The sequence below is a fragment of the Cupressus sempervirens genome, chromosome 11 (genome assembly GCF_028749045.1).
Source record: "Cupressus sempervirens isolate cs-2001-9-10 chromosome 11, ASM2874904v1, whole genome shotgun sequence".
Taxonomy (NCBI): Eukaryota; Viridiplantae; Streptophyta; class Pinopsida; order Cupressales; family Cupressaceae; genus Cupressus; species Cupressus sempervirens.
The window spans coordinates 216,691,285-216,709,269 of NC_143128.1; positions in this window are offsets into that span (position 1 = coordinate 216,691,285).

The following is a 17,985-nucleotide window of genomic DNA, read 5'->3' on the forward strand; positions in this document are numbered from 1 at the left end:
TTGTGTACTCTCGTTGAGTTACACAACTCTAATTATGCACATGTTGTCTACAACACAGGAGTATGCATCATTCACTCAATTCTCATGATAACAACACAGTTATCTGCACTCCTTATTTAGCACATGTTGTCTACACCACTAATTTGCATGCTACACCATTGTAGGCTTATCCTCACATCATCACACTTAATCTCGTGCTCAATGGAGGATAACCCATTTCTAGTGGACATGTGCCTGGTTGTATGACTTATCATGTTGCTAACTTCTATGCATTCTAGAAGCTCTCCTGAGGCCTTTATATACAGGCACTCCTAGTGCACTCTCAAGTTGGCTATGTTGAATATTGATGAATATCATCATTCTGATCATACTCTATCTATTTTAGTCTATTGTGTGCTTGTGTTGAGTTCCTTAGTTCTTGGGTGAATTCTAGCCTAAGACAAATTCTTACACTTTCAACTACATATCTCCTTGGTGAGAAAACTTAGGTCATACCAATACACACCTTACTTTTTAGGTTTTCCATGTGTTCAATGATGGCTTTTCAACGTCATATTCATTTTATATTAGCTTTCTTTTATTATCGTAGAGACATAATTTGGTTCTATATTTATTTTTATCTTTATATGTTTTTGAAATTAAAAGCAACCAAAAAAAAAGGAACTTACCCATGAAGAACAAACCATCATTTATCTTTACATGTTAACAATTAGATTCATTATTTATATCTTGAATATTATTTTTTAGATTTTTTTCACTAGCAAAGTATTGCCCAAACTTTTATTAACTAGTTTTTTTTTTAAAATTATGTCAAATTTAAAGCCTTATTTTAGAAACCATGTGATGTGTATACACAAATTAATGACCCAAAGCCCATTTGTGAACTCTATAATAGGTGTTCTCGTACATTCCTATTTTTCCTTAAGCTCACTCAAACAAGGATTATTTGCTTTCAATGACAAATAATTAAAACTAGTTTTCCAAATAATTTTTAAAAATTGCATTTTATTCTTAATTATTTCACATTAAACATGTTTATGCCAGGAAAAAGTTTTGAAGTTCTTGGAGTTATCTTCTCCCAATCAAAGAGCTAAAAAATCTTGAAACTATAATATCTAAGTTAGAAATGCTCAAAAATTAAGCACACACAACCAAAAGGGTTGAAATGCTAAAAATTTGAACCAGCAAAATCAAACTAATTTTGAATGTTTGAAAATTGAACACTCAAACAAAAGGATTGAAAATGTACTTAATTAATACTGCCCAAAACTCAAAGATTAAGTTTAATTGTAGATATGCATGTAAATTGTGAAATGCAAACATGCCATGTAGATGTTTGTTGAAATGCTTGAGAGAAATGTAGGATTCTAGAAAAGTCTTGTACATAATTCATATGATTGCACTGAAGGGAACTCCATCTTATGTTTGGAAATGATTACAAGATATTCATTGAATGTATTAATGAAAAGGACTTGGAAATTTCATGAGAGAATGCAATTACTAATAGAAAAGACAAATTCCACAATCTTCGCAACAATATTCAACATAACATATGCTCTTGCCTATTGTCTATTAGTGTAATTATAATTGTCACTATGCAAAACAAAGTAACTTTAGCAATGTTTTCAAAATTTTCAACAAACTCAATGGGCCCTTGGTCTGCTGGTGAAGTTGAATAGCTCACAAAGAGCTCACCAAGAATCAAGTCTTAGTGACCCAAAGAAATGATTGGATAATAGTTGAAAACATTTAAATAACTATTATGTAATGTCATGACAAATGTGAAAGTAAATAAACGATATAGAGTAGCACTACTTGACAAGCTTGCCTCAAGAGGCACTATCTCATGTAATGCTATGATTTTAGGATTCTCCAATTAAATTGCATTAAAAAAACAAATGGAGTATTTCATCTCATGATATGCAATGATCACAGGAGTAGCACATGATAAAATTGTTAAAATGGCTCTTAAAACTATCAAGGAAATCTTTTTTGTAGGTGTCAATTCAATCCCCACTACTTGTACTCTATATCTGTTTTGTTAAGTGTGTGAAGTCCACAACAGATACAGAACCATTACTCTTCTCCTTGCTCTTTCATTTACTTGATGTCTCTTCAAATTTGAAAAATAAAATTCATTTGTATAAGAGATGAGAAAAGACTATGCATCTGTTGTAATAGTTAATGAACAAAATTGGGCTATTTTTCTTATTGATATAGCCATACAATGAAGAACCACATAATATCTTCTGTGTATTCCATTATTTCTTAATTCTTGTTTAGTTTTATTGTTGTATTTGAATTGCTCCACACCTGTGATATCTAAAACTATATTACATTTCTATTTCTATGGTTGTACAATGGTGAACCACATAATTTCTTCTGTATGTGTATTCCATTATTTCTTAATTGTTGTATTGGAATTGCTCAACACGTTTGACATGTAAAACTATGTGAAAGCATCAACTATGTTACATATGTGATAACTAGAAGTAAGAGGAATGTTGAAAATGCATATAGAAAAAAGGGATGAAACCAGACACTACTATATTTTCTACTAAATTATGTATTAAGGCTTTCCTATAAAATTGATAACTGTCCCTCGCTAACTAGTAAATCCTCTTGAAGTTTCTCTGCTCTCATTTTAAGCATTTCCACTTCACCAATTAGTTTCATTTTTTGATGAGAAAGTCGTTCTGCATCTTGCTGAAACCCATCCCTTTCTTCTAAAACTTTGGGCATTTCAACTCTTAACAATGTCAGTTCTTCGAGGCATTCTTTGTAAGTTAGCTTGTAAACATTTGATTGTATTCTACTTCCCTCCAAGCTATAGATAAAATAAATATCATAACATTAGTGCTTGTGTTTTGAAAGGAAATGGTAATGCAAAATCAAATTTAGAAGCCACAACACAAATAATATAATAAAGTTGTAGATAAAATATGATTTGAAAGAAAATTTGAATTAAAAAATTACGAAATCAAATCTATTGTAATGTGAAAACAAATGTTAATGCAAGAGTCATGAAATCAAATATGGAAATATTAATCTAAAAATCATGAAATCAAATTCAAAAGTAACAACACTAATGGAATCAAATTCAAAAGTGACAACATTAATAATAGTCTATAGAATTAATTTTTTTAAACCTATGAATCAGAATGTAATTTCTTTTAGGATTTGACTCTGTATGATTATTTGTTCTAAGTTTCCAATTATACTAATGATCATCAATAGAAAGAATAGGGTAGGGGTCCCATGGGAAGGGATTGGGTGGTACTTCCATGATAATTTTTTGGAGGGGGCCAAAGGTTTAATTAGAATTATTTCTTACAAAATAGGAGCTTGGACTTTTCAGCCATTTCAATTTGAAAGGGTGAAAATGGGGTGGGGCTATTTCTAAACCAAATATTTTTTGGCCACATGTCAACAATCTATTAATTATTTTAATAATTTAATTATTATAGTAATAAAATAATGATATCATAAATTTAAATTCTTCAAATAATATTCCAACTAGCTTCCTCAAATTTAGGAGCTAGAATTTTTAAGCTCAAAAAAATTAAGAAAAACCATGAAACCATTCCCCTTTAAATATTCCTAAAATTTTGAATAGCTACCCGCTTTATTTTTAAGGAAGTGCCTTCTGATGCAGAGCCACACCTTGGAAAACTCAGGAGGAAAAAACTCACTCAACTAAGTTGCTTCAAGGGGCATCTACAACCTTCAGGATCACACATGATATATTATAACCACCCATTGTGATTTGAACCAATTGTTCTTATCATTATTATTATTATGAAAACACAACAAGAGATACCTTAGACTCAACTCATAAGACTCCTATAACCATCCACTAGATTCAAAACTTTGAAAATAAATCCTCCCACAAATTTCTTCTTGCTTCCTCTGGATAGACCTGCACTCAGACAAGAATAACTATTAAACCAGAAATGATTTATTCAATCCAACCGTTGAGATTTGGCGTAACTAAGTTTCAAACAGTGTATAAATTTTTTAGAGAGATCCAACGGTTCAAATCCGAGATATTGACCACGCATCAGAGTACATTTTTCTGCAAAACATTGCTTCTTGCTATCTCTAGATAGGCCTGCACTCAGACATGAATAACTCTTAAACCAGATCAAAACTCTTCAATCACTCTGGTGAAGATGGGCGTAATTAGGCCTATAATAACATATCCAAAGCTCATGAAAATCCAACGGTGCATTTGGGAGATATTATCCATGCATTGTGACTAATTTTTTGCAAACATACCGAATCCGACCCAAACCTAAATTTTTTTAATCTTCTGCAAGCTATCAACTTTTTTCCAGTGAGAAGATAAGAAAAATTTGTTTAGAACTCAGACCATCGAAAACTTGCACAAAGACAAAATTAAAAAAACATTCCATATCTCTCCAAATTCGATTCGTGTCTTACATAGCCGACTGGCTCACCCTTAAAACTTTCTTTTTCCTAATTAAAGGAATTGAAACGTTTTCTTTCTATCTAGAAAAGAAGAATGTCTTCTATCCAAAAAAAGGATAAGAATCTGAAACGTTTTTTCTACCAATATTAGACAGTCATTTTCTAAGTCAAGAATATTCCAAAAACTGCCTACTACCTATTATTGGATTCTAAAAATCATTAAACACTCCACCTACGAACTAGAAAAAAACTATTCTAATTTAAGATCCACACACCTGGTCCTAGGTGGCTATATCTAGAGAGCTTATCGAACTGCTACTCTAGGTATGCCACCACATGTAGGATGTTATTACAAACTTCAAAAACTAAAAGCATTTAAAACATAACATTAAATTCTCTATTACATTTTCAACAATGTTGCCTCCTATAGCGTTTCTCTTCTCTACCACTGCGGCATACTCCCCTGTAGAATGAATCTCAAGTCCTCTTGAGATGATGTGTTATAGTAATGAATCTCATTCTTCTTTCGAACTTTCCAATTTCTTTGCACTAGGATGAGCATATCTACAAGAAAAACAAAAATAAAATCCAACTTCTCCACCTTGTCGCTTTGATTCTTTGATGCTGTAAATGTCACAGAAAATTCTGCAGCATGATTCACTATACATGAAATCTGCATCCCTGCATAAACATTATTAGAAGAAAACATATCATCAGCATTAAAATTATTTGAATTCTCTTTTTGAATATGAGCTTCCTTATACACCATGTAATGTGCATCATATCTATCTTCATCAATAGTAACCATAAACTTATCTACTTCTTGACTATCAACTAGTTTCACATCTTGAATCTTAAGAATCATATTTATCTCTTCTTCCTTTATTAAACATTTATCATCATCTTGATCTTTTGTAGTAATCTCACTTTCAAATATCTCTTTCTTATTACAACTTTGCTCAAAAACAATAATAGTATTGCAGTCTTTCCTTTCTTCTTCAAGCTGAGTTTCCATACTACCACCATGCCTTTTCCATTCTCCCACAATGGCTGCAAATTTTTCCCATAAATCAGATTCTTCTTTAGAACTTGCTGTTACACATTCCTTAGCTTCATCTTCATGCCATTCCTCTTGACATTTTTCTTCATTATGCATATTTAAGGCTTCATCAGTTGCCTCCAAAATCTTTTCCATAGGAGTACCTTCCAACATTGTACTCTTCTCTATTTTCAAAGGACATGTTACTGTTCCAACCACAAATTGTTTGCATTCAAATCCAATAGGGCTTGTCTTGTTACTGCTCTCATCAAGAGATACTTGCCACACTTCTTGTTGCTGCACTTTGTGTTCTTGTTGCACTTCTTTCAACTTAGCTTTATTCTCTTTCAACTTAGCGTCATTCTCCTCAAGTCTCCTTCTAAAATTTTTTATCTCCTCTTCTATCTTGCTTAACTCTTCTCTTTGTTTTCTCCTTTCTTCTTTCTCTCTTTTCTTCTTTTCCTCTATCTCCTTCTATTTAAAATCCTTTCTCTGCCGATACCTTCTAAAAAGATACAATAAAGCTGCTTCTTCTTGTCCCATCATTCCTCAGCTAGGTTATTTTCTTCTTATCTAGTCTCTTGGACTTCTTCTCAGACTATTTCTCTCAATCTTTCACAATCACACAAACATATACACAACTACTTTTTCCCAAACCTTTTGCTGAGCTCTGATACCAAAAATGATGCAAAGCCACACCTTGGAAAACTCAAGAGGAATACTCACTCAACTGAGTTACTTGAAGGGGCATGACATCAATTAGTCAGGATCAAAATCGAACCAAACTCAAGATTGGATTAATCAGAATATATAAATCTCCATAGTTTATCTTCACCCGCACACCAAGATCTTTAACCCGGAATGTCCTCAAAGAAAATATATTTGCACTTTTACAAGAGAGACCAAGATCAAATTGCTGCCAAACTCCATAGTCAATTATCTATATCCTTTCTAAGGCAAAAACTGAAACTTTCTCTATTACTGAAATTCAAATGCCTCTCTTACATAGCCAACTGGCTTATTTAAAATTGACTCTCCTTTTCTAATAGAAGGATGAGAAACATTTTTTCGTCTTTTATCCAAGAAAAGGATAAGACTTTGAAACTTTTTTTCTACCAATATTAGACAGTCATTTTCTAAGTTAGGAATATTCCAAAAACTGCCTACTACCTATTATTGGATTCTAAAAATCATTAAACACTCCACCTACGAACTAAAAAAAAACTATTCTAATTTAAGATCCACACACCTGGTCCTAGGTGGCTATATCTAGAGAGCTTATCGAACTGCTACTCTAGGTATGCCACCACATGTAGGATGTTATTAAAAACTTCAAAAACTAAAAACATTTAAAACATAACATTAAATTCCCTATTACATTTTCAACAATGTTGCCTCCTATAGCATTTCTCTTCTCTGCCACTGCGGCACCTTCCATAGGACTCTAGCTTAATATGAGAAATTAAGCCTTCTAAAAGATAGAATCAAAAGAAGAATCAACACAATTAAAAGAAAAACTAAAAATCATTCAAAAAATGGAAAGAAGTTAAAAGGCAATGAGCCAATGAGAAGAGTTTCAAAATGATTTTTTTAATGCATTTTAGAACTTTTCATTTTCCCTCATCGGGATTCTTTTCTATATTTTGATTTAAAAATTTTCCCTCATTGGGATTCTTTTCTAAAGTTTGATTTAAAAAAATCATTTTTCTTTTATCTTGATTGCTTTTATTGAATTCTCCTTTATAAGACATAATCTGCAATTCAAATTTTTCTGATGAATCATTTATTGATACACAATGCAATCCCGAAAACAAAAAGTAAATGTCATCTTGCAACTGAACTTTGACGTCCTAAAATGTAAAAGATACATACTAGAAGCTCCAACTCTCTCTCTTTTAGGCTTGAGCTACTCAGCTTGCCCTGTAGACTTTCAATGTTACTTGTCAGAACATCTTGACTCTTTAACAAATCTGCAACTTCTTCCTCAAGTTGTTCTAAATCAGCCTCACTATAGGTTAATTTATCCTGTAGAATCTTGACAAGTAAAGTTTCGGCTTTAAGTTCTTGTTGCAGTTGTTTGAAATCCTCCTCACTCTGAAAAAACAATGCAGAATATTAGTTGATAACCAAAGCATGTAAATGCATACAGAAAATATTTCAATACGTATTTTTTCAGAAAAAAACTGTGTGATTTATATCATCCACTAAAAAATCTGTAAACTTCCAAATAGAAATGCAAATCCTCAAAATTTATAGCATCAGCAAGAGAAATAAATACATTGTTGAAATTCCCTCACCTGAAATTTTACATGAATTTTTTGGTTATTTAGAGATGAAACTTCTCTTTGCAGTTCTACATTTTGCTTTGCAATATCTCTGGCCCTCTCTCTCATTCTCCTCTCCTCAGACCTAATTTTCTCTAGCATAGATGCCCATTCATTCGACCGCCTGTCTATTTCCTTTTCTAATGCTTCCTGCAAATTATACTTTCTCATACAATAATTGAGAAGAGGAAGAAACCTCATAAGAAATAAGAGAGGAGGGTCATCTCTTAAATAGAGATGAGAGAGAGAGGAGTTAGAATATAACTCCCATGTCTATGAATAACACCATTCATAAGTGTGTGAGGCCAAGTGTGAGATTCCTCTTAAGGAGGAATAATCTAAATTACAAATTACAATAAATATTTGTCCTCACATATTCCACCAGATGAAAAAATAAGATGTAGTGGAAAAAGGACAAAAAAAGAAATATATTAGGATACCTTGGTTTATATCATAATATATTATAACAATAAAAAAAGAGGTCTAACCTTGGTTTATAAACATACCAAGGAAATATTAAAACTTCTAACAGTTCTTGGAGTTATCTTCTCCCAATCAAAGAGCTCAAAAATCTTGAAACTGTAATATCTAAGTTAGAAATGCTCAAAAATTGAGCACACACAACCAAAAGGGTTGAAATGCTAAAAATTTGAACCAGCAAAATCAACCTAATTTTGCATGTTCAAAAATTGAACAGTCAAACAAAAGGATTGAAAATGTACTTAATTAATACTGCTCAAAACTCAAAGATTAAGTTTAATTCTAGATATGCATGTAAATTGTGAAGTGCAAACATGGTGTGTAGATGTTTGTTGAAATGCTTGAGAGAAATGTAGGATTCTAGAAAAACCATGTGCATAATTCATATGATTGGATTGAAGGGAACTCCATCTTATGTTTGGAAATGATTACAAGATATTCATTGAATGTATTAATCAAAAGGACTTGGAAATTTCTTGAGAGAATGCAATTACTAATAGAAAAAAAAAATTGCACAATCTTCGCAACAATATTCATCATAACATATGCTCTTGCCTATTGTCTATTAGTGTAATTATAATTGTCACTATGCAAAACAAAGCAACTTTAGCAATGTTTTCAAAATTTTCAACAAAGTCAATGGGCCCTTGGTCGACTGGTGAAGTTGAATGGCTCACAAAGAGGTCACCAAGAATCAAGTCTTAGTGACCCAAAGAAATGATTGGATAATAGTTGAAAACATTTAAATAACTATTATGTAATCTCATGACAAATGTGAAAGTAAATAAAAGATATAGAGTAGCACTATTTGACAAGCTTGCCTCAAGAGGCACTATCTCATGTAATGCTATGATTTTAGGATTCTCCAATTCAATTGCATATAAAATACAAATGGAGTATTTCATCTCATGATATGAAATCATCACAGGAGCAGCACATGATAAAATTGTTAAAATGGCTTTTAAAACTGTCAAGGAAATGTTTTTTGTAGGTGTCAATTCAATCCCCACTACTTGTACTCTATATCCCTTTTGTTAAGTGTGTGAAGTCCACAATAGATACGGAACCATTACTCTTCTCCTTGCTCTTTCATTTACTTGATGTCTCTTCATATTTGAAAAATAAAATTCATTTGTATAAGAGATGAAAAAAGACTATGCATATGTTGTAACACTTACTGAACAAAATTGGGCTATTTTTCATATTGATATAGCCATACAATGATGAACCACATAATATCTTCTATGTATTCCATTATTTGTTAATTCTTGTTTAGTTTTATTGTTGTATTTGAATTGCTCCACACCTTTGATATGTAAAACTATTTGAAAACATCAATTGTGTTACATTTCTATTTCTGTGGCCGTACAATGGTGAACCACATAATTTCTTCTGTATGTGTATTCCATTATTTCTTAATTGTTGTATTGGAATTGCTCAACACCTTTGATATGTAAAACTATGTGAATGCATCAACTATGCTACATTTGTGATAAGCAGAAGTAACAGGAATGTTGAAAATGCATATCAAAAAAAGCAATGAAACCAGGCACTACTATATTTTCTACAAAATTATGTATTAAGGCTTTCCTATAAAATTGATAACTGTCCCTCCCTAACTAGTAAATCCTCTTGAAGTTTCTCTTCTCTCATTTTAAGCATTTCCACTTCACCAATTAGTTTCATGTTTTGATTAGAAAGTTGTTTTGCATCTTGCTGAATGTCATCCCTTTCTTCTAAAACTTTGGGCATTTCAACTCTTAACAATGTCAGTTGTTCGAGGCATTCTTGTAAGTCGGCTTGTAGACATCTGATTGTATTCTCCTTCCCTTCAAGCTGTAGATAAAATAAATATCATAACATTAGTGCTTGTGTTTTGAAAGGAAATGTTAATGCAAAATCAAATTTAGAAGCCACAACACAAATAATATAATAAAGTTGTAGATAAAATATTATTTGAAAGAAAATCTTAATTAAAAAATTACGAAATCAAATCTATTGTAATGTGAAAACAAATGTTAATGCAAGAGTCATGAAATCAAATCTGGAAATATTAATTTAAAAATCATGAAATCAAATTCAAAAGTAACAACACTAATGAAATCAAATTCAAAAGTGACAACACTAATAATAGTCTATAGAATTAATTTTTTTAAACCTATGAATCAGAATGTAATTTCTTTTAGGATTTGACTCTGTATGATTATTTGTTCTAAGTTTCCAATCATACTAATGATCATCAATAGAAAGAATAGGGCAGGGGTCCCATGGGAATGGCTTGGGCTCCATTTGAGCAGGTACTTCCATGATAATTTTTTGGAGGCAGCTAAAGGTTTAATTAGAATTATTTCTTACAAAATAGAAGCTTGGACATTTTACCCATTTCAATTTGAAATGGTGAAAATGGAGTGGGGTTGTTTTTAAACCAAATATTTTTTTTGCCACATGTCAATAATTTATTAATTATTTTAATAATTTAATTATTATAATAATAAAATAATGATATCATAAATTTAAATTCTTCAAATAATATTCCAACTAGCTTCCTCAAATTTAGGAGCTAAAATTTTTAAGCTAAAAAGAAATTAAGAAAAAACATGAAACCATTCGCCTTTAATATTCCTAAAATTCTCAATAGCTACCCACTCTATTTTTAAGGAAGTGCCTTCCATAGGACTCTAGCTTAATATGAGAAATTAAGCCTTCTAAAAGATAGAATCAAAAGAAGAATCAACACAATTAAAAGAAAAACTAAAAATCATTCAAACAATGGAAAGAAGTTAAAAGGCAATGAGCCAATGAGAAGAGTTTCAAAATGATTTTTTTATGCATTTTAGAACTTTTCATTTTTCCTCATTGGGATTCTTTTCTAAATTTTGATTTAAAAATTTTCCTTCATTGGGATTCTTTTCTAAATTTTGATTTTAAAATATTATTTTTCTTTTATCTTGATTGCTTTTATTGAATTCTCCTTTATAAGACATAATCTGCAATTCAAATTTTTCTGATGAATCATTTACTGATACACAATGCAATCCCGAAAACAAAAAGTAAATGTCATCTTGCAAATGAACTTTGACGTCCTAAAATGTAAAAGATACATACCAGAAGCTCCAACTCTATCTCTTTTAGGCTTGAGCTACTCAGCCTGCCCTGTAGACTTTCAATGTTACTTGTCAAAACATCTTGACTCCTTACCAAATCTGCAACTTCTTCCTCAAGTTGTTCTAAATCAGCCTCACTAGAGGTTAATTTATCCCGTAGAATATTGACAAGTAAAGTTTCGGCTTTAAATTCTTGTTGCATTTTTTTGAAATCCTCCTCACTCTGAAACAGCAATGCAGAATATTAGTTGATAACCAAAGCATGTAAATGCATATAGAAGATATTTCAATACCTATTTTTTCAGGAAAAATTGTTCGATTTATATCATCCACTAAAAAATCTCTGAACTTGCAGATAAAAATGCAAATCGTCAAAATTTATAGCATCAGCAAGAGAAATAAATACGTTGTTGAGATTCCCTCACCTGAGATTTTACGTGAATTTTCTGGTTATTTAGAGATGAAACTTCTCTTTGCAGTTCTACATTTTTCTTTGCAAGATCTCTGGCCCTCTCTCTCATTCTCCTCTCCTCAGACCTAATTTTCTCCAGCATAGATGCCCATTCATTCGACCGCATGTCTATTTCCTTTTGTAATGCTTCCTGCAAAGTATACTTCTCGTTCTCCAACATCTCTATGCGAGATTCCATCTCTCCCCTATTTAACCTTAAAGATCTTTCAGAAGAAACCCTAAGTGCTAAGTTCCCTATTTCTTCATATACCTTGCCCTGTGTAGAGACTGCTTTCAATGGAAATAACTTCCGCATCACTGCAACACTACCAATCTTTTGTAAAATAAATAAAAATTTGGTGTCATTTTCTAACATAAAATTAACAAACGTGTTACCCTGTATAATCTTCTTCAAGATTTATGCTAGGGCATGTAAATATGCAGCTTAAAATGGCTCAAAATGCAAATAACATGAAGCTAAAACCTAAGAACATAAAATTCTACTTTACAGCTAACCAGTAAAATCCACAGAGCCGCGTCAAAATAATCCTGCAAAATATTCTCCATGATGAATCGAAAAGCTTCAACAATACTGCGAATACAAAACAAAGACGCCTGAATTTTTTCAGACTAGATTTAAAACAAATTGTAATTATGTACTGAACCTAATCAAATTCAAATCGAACTTTAAAGCTATACATCTTACCGTTGTCTCAATTCAAATTGACCGAAATGTTTCCAAAAAAATGTAGCTTTTTTCGGAATGAAAACAGAAATCGGCTGTGGAAATCAGAGCTGTCTCCCAAAAGAGCGCTCCGACTATAGTTTTATATAAAAATTTTATAAATTCATTTTTAGTAATTAAGTTATTGATTGTAATTTATATAAATTTTTGAAGGCAAGTAAGTTGTTTTAAAATAATTAGAGTTGGAGGATTGGACTATATAGCTAAAGCCAAAATTCATAATTAACTATTGTTAAGATTGTCAAAATATTTTAAGCATAAAAATATATTTTGAATCAATATGTTAAAAAAATTAATTGTATTTTAACATGACTAGTATTAATATAAGTTTTGTATTTTAAAAAGTAGATAATATTTGGGAATCCATAACTTTCACAACTACTAAATATTTCAAGACTTAATCATATGCATCCAAAAATAAATAAACTAAAAAGTAAGGTACGCAACAATAAAAAATTCATAACTCCATGATTTATTTTCCCTGGCCAAGAGAAAACTCTGGTAGGGATGGTACCTACAACAATGTAATCTGAAAGTTCTATGTTAGGAGATTTGACCCTCTTAGGAGTGTTTACATACATTTCATTGTTAAAGGATTAGACCTTGTTAGAGGTCTCAACCCTCTTAGGAGTTGTAATAAAATGGACTTACTACTCTTACATATGATCTGGTAGAGCTACAATTGTAACAATTGATGGAAAAGCTTGGAGCAATCAGGAAAAGGAATAGTGCACAATGCAAGTTTGGTTCTTTATTGGTTTGTATATTCTTTTATATACAAAACACATTGCCCTCATTTGGTACTATAGGATGGAAGACCTATAGATCAATTGTAGTGCAGATCAATGAGTACATTGAGTAGATGGGAGAAAAATCTGAAACCTTGATGATAAATTACTTTGAAGATTTCAAGAAATCAATGAAGGAAAGAATGAGGATACCTATTTCTTTAGTTTAGAAACATTATAATGATATATGTTTTCTTGTTGATGTTGATTACACTTTTGTGCAAGCTACCACACCAAGGGTAATATGGTTGAGACCACTTGGGTATGAAATTAATATAGATGAAGCATCAACAGCTATAACAACACTACTAGTAGAGGAAATAGATAAGACTACAAAAGTTTTTGGAAACTATGAGATGGTAAAGTCAAAGATTACCATAGAAGTGAAAATTGCATTAGCTATTAAGAAGGACAAGATAGTGAAGAAGCTTAAAGCCAAATTTGGAGAAGGTGCCAAGGAGGAAGAGGAAGAAGAAACACAAACACAGGCACTTCTTGCATTGACTGAAGGCATGGGAGAAGACAAGGAAGAGAATGAAACTAAAGGTGCCGAGGGAGAAGAAGTTGAGGAAGCACCTACTCCTGTCGAGCCAAAGAAAAGGAAGGCTAAGGCATAGCTAGTGGCAAGGGAAAAGAAGATTGTCAAATCTCACCCAGCCAAGCCCACTCTCCTACCACTAGAGCTAGCACATGAGCAACTACTCATAAGGTCAAGGAAAAGAAAAAGATAACAAATCAAGGAGGCCAAGAACAAAAGAAACAAAGAAGGAAGTATGTGTCATAGCTAGATTCTGATGAAGAGAAGATTGAATCAAATGACAATAGCCAATTCAAGGTGTTGAGTCATAATATTTTCTCAGATCTTGAGAAAAGTGGATGTCGGATGATTCAAGAGCTGAGTAAACAATGGATGCCAAGCAGTGTAAGTGTCAAGTCAGAGCAAAAATATAGTGCATGTCGAGCATCAAAGACTTCATATGCCAAGTCACACAGTTTGGACATATTTTTTTGTAATGGCACAAACAACTATGTAAACCATTTTTGAGTTGACTTAAGGATAGATTATGATCTTTTCGAGATAAGGACAAATCTCTATTTGGATTCCTTATGCAATTAAATGCATCCAATTAGAAAATGGGAAGGTTTAAATGGAAATATGGATGATTCTCAATCCTATATTCATACCTAACCCTAAGTCTCCTAGTCTTCTTAAGGAGGACAAAACCCTAAACTTCATATGAATGTTGAATGAGTGTGTAAGGAATTGAAGGGGAGCATAGAGAAGTTTGCATGCACAAATAGAGCATTCATGGAGACTTAGAAGTTATGAAGAAAGAGTGAACTATAGAATTATTTACAGAAGAACAAAGGATAGAGAGAAGGATACAACATTGAGACATCTAATCGAGAAGGATCAAGAAGATAAGTTTTTAGAGGTAATTTCTCATCAGGCAAGCAAGTGCCAATCACAGGATCTATGCTCAAACATTTTAACAAGTAATTTCAGTCAAATCTCTTAATAGAATAGTCCTAGCAAGTTGTATGAAATCCTTTAACAGGGTGCTTACTTAGCTGTAAGTTGAAGTCCTCTAACAAGGCACACTTCCAATAGGGTGTTGAAATCCTCTAACAAGTTGAGAACTAACAGTCTTTGTAAGCCTTTAATAGGGCAGACCTTTCACAGGGTAGATCATGATTCATGGTCAAAACATTGTAACCTTAATTGGATACACTTTACAACTATAGTACTGAAGATTTGTGGGTGTCATCCCCACCCCAGATCTACCTTCTCACTTGGAGGGTTTTTAGGTAATCATATCCGGTGGTATGTGTGTGATTGCTTATGTGTTTACATGATTTATATGTATGTGCTTTACATGTTATTTCAGTTTATCTATTGAATGCATGAGATGGATGTGTAGTGAAAGTTTTATAGGTTCAAGTTTTATCTATTGATTCACCCCACCCTCGCCCCCCCCCACCCACCTCTTAGAAGTTTACCTTTCCTATTGTAATTCCAACAGAATGTATGTATGTTTTCAATATTCATATTTTTATTTCATAGATCTTGTGTTATTTTATGCATGTGTTACAACATTTAATCAATAAATTTAATACATATTTAAGAACATAAAGAGTACTAGTAAAGAATACATGTGCTACAACATTTAATCAATAAATTTAGTATATATTTAAGAAAATAAAGAGTACTAGTAAAGAATACATGTGTTACAACATTTAATCATTAAATTTAATATATATAAGAACACAAAGAATACATATGAACATAAAGAATGTAATACATTCTATAGAATCTAATAAGAGTGCATTTAATCAGTAAAGGGTTCTCCTAATGGGATGTCATAAGGGGTTGTCTTAAGAGGAGGTCCTTAGATGAAGTCCTAATGGGATGTCTTAAGGGGTTGTCTTAAGGGGAGGTCCTAAGGGGAAGTTCTAATGGGATGTCTTAAGGGGTTGTCTTAAGGTGAAGTCTTAAGGGGAGGTCCTAAGGGAAGTAATAATGGGATGGCTTAAGGGGTTGTCTTAAGGGGAAGTCCTAAGAGGTTTTCCTAGCAGAGCATGTACATAAAAACATTAAATATTAAAGCATAAATTTAACATCTTCCAAAATACATATATACATCAAATCATACACAAAATATAAATAACAATACATGTTCATAATTTCTACCATATATCCAAGATCCATGATCAAATGTATATAAATTTACAAAACATATATCTAAAATAATGTGTATGTAGTAAATATGAAAGTACGAGAGACGTATAGAAAATAACTACAAATAGCTAAACTAGAGCTCCACAAACATTGTATTATTATGATCCTCTCTCTTTTTTATTATCTATAGAATATTTTCATATTCTTCAATAGACAATTTCAACTTTTGATTTCCACGATGTCCTCTTCTTTGTATTGCATCAAATTGAAACTTTGTTGCTATAACATGGTTACTATATTGTAAAACCTTTTCTGCAGGCATGTATTCAATAAATTCAATACCACTGTTAGTTATTCTATTTTGTTGATAATATGTTCCTTCAACAACAATTGATCCAATTCAATATGACTGTCCATCAACATCTATAGTTCCTTCTAGAAACTTGTGTTTTGATTTTGTGCATCTTAGAAGATAATAGTTTGCATTTTCTACATTATATACTAAGGCTTAGACAACAAAAATATCTCCTGCATGTATATAAAAATAGACATGTTTATAAAGTAAAAAATTAAATATATATAACTTTATTTTAATGAATATACATGTGCGTCATATATATGTACATATTCCACAAACTTGCCATAACTAAATAAGAAACATGCTCATAATTAGCAAAATATATAGGATCATGAATATAAATGTCAATGTCAGCATCTTCAAAAGGAGGCTTTCTGACTATGTCTTTCAAATCCCAATGTGAAAGATATCCATTCACAATGTTTTCACATACACTCATTGGATTGTCCTTCATGCAATCATCACAAAAATATGGTTTCTCTCGTACTTCAATCACTGGAGGTTTGTGGTGTCTTGTAGTCACCACTTTATGTAAACTTCTAAGACCAAAAATTGTTTGGCAATTGTAAGGATTAGATCGATCTATATATGTTACAAATATGGATAATTTAATTAATGATCATGTTTTCGAATTAATATATAATTAAAAACTTGAATTATAAGAATATACACATGCGTGTTATATCAAATATATATAATATTCACCTTTCACTTCCCAAAAATAACACTTATTGTATTTAGTATCTCAAGTAGCAAAATGATCTTTGCACCATTCAATAATTTCTTTCACACTCTCTATCCTATTACCTGAATGTGTAACATGAATGTATATATAATTTAAAATACACTAAATCTTTGTGTGTGTGTGTGTGTGTGGATCTCTAGAGAGAATCTATACATATATATGTTATAAGTATATCAAGAAGACACTAAATGTATGTACATATGTACCTACAAGTTCATGTTGTTGAAGTGTGCACTTTATACATGCTCCTACTCCATCACGCTCCCCTTTTCCATGTCCACTTTCAAAGAAGTTCCACAAAAACCTAACATTGCTTCTAATATGTTGCATGGCTAATCAATTAAATGCTTTTGTATAATTAAATTGTCCTATGAGTTCATGAAATGAGATTAAAAATAATTATATACATCAAATTGAAATACGTGTACAAATTGATATAAGTTTTAAATAAAGTTAAATTAAAATGTACACATGTACACTAACCTACACAACCATCAGACTAGATCCATTGCTCTAAAACATTTATTCCACGATTTCTAAGATCTTTAGAGAACATTGTAAAACAATGAGCGACATAGCTCCTATCATGAGCTCTATCAACACTAATATAGAAGTGAACCTCCTTGATATAATGTGTTCATTTTCCACTAAAATTTCTATCTCATCCACTACAAATTGTGAATGTCTATAAGTCACTTGCACAAATATTACAACTTGTTCAAAATGAAAATATTTCCCTTGAAGCTCTACTTGAGGTGAAAATGTATAGTTCTTAGAGAAATCTACAACTGAAACAATACAACCACTTGGAAACCAATTTTTTGAATCATAAAATTGTTT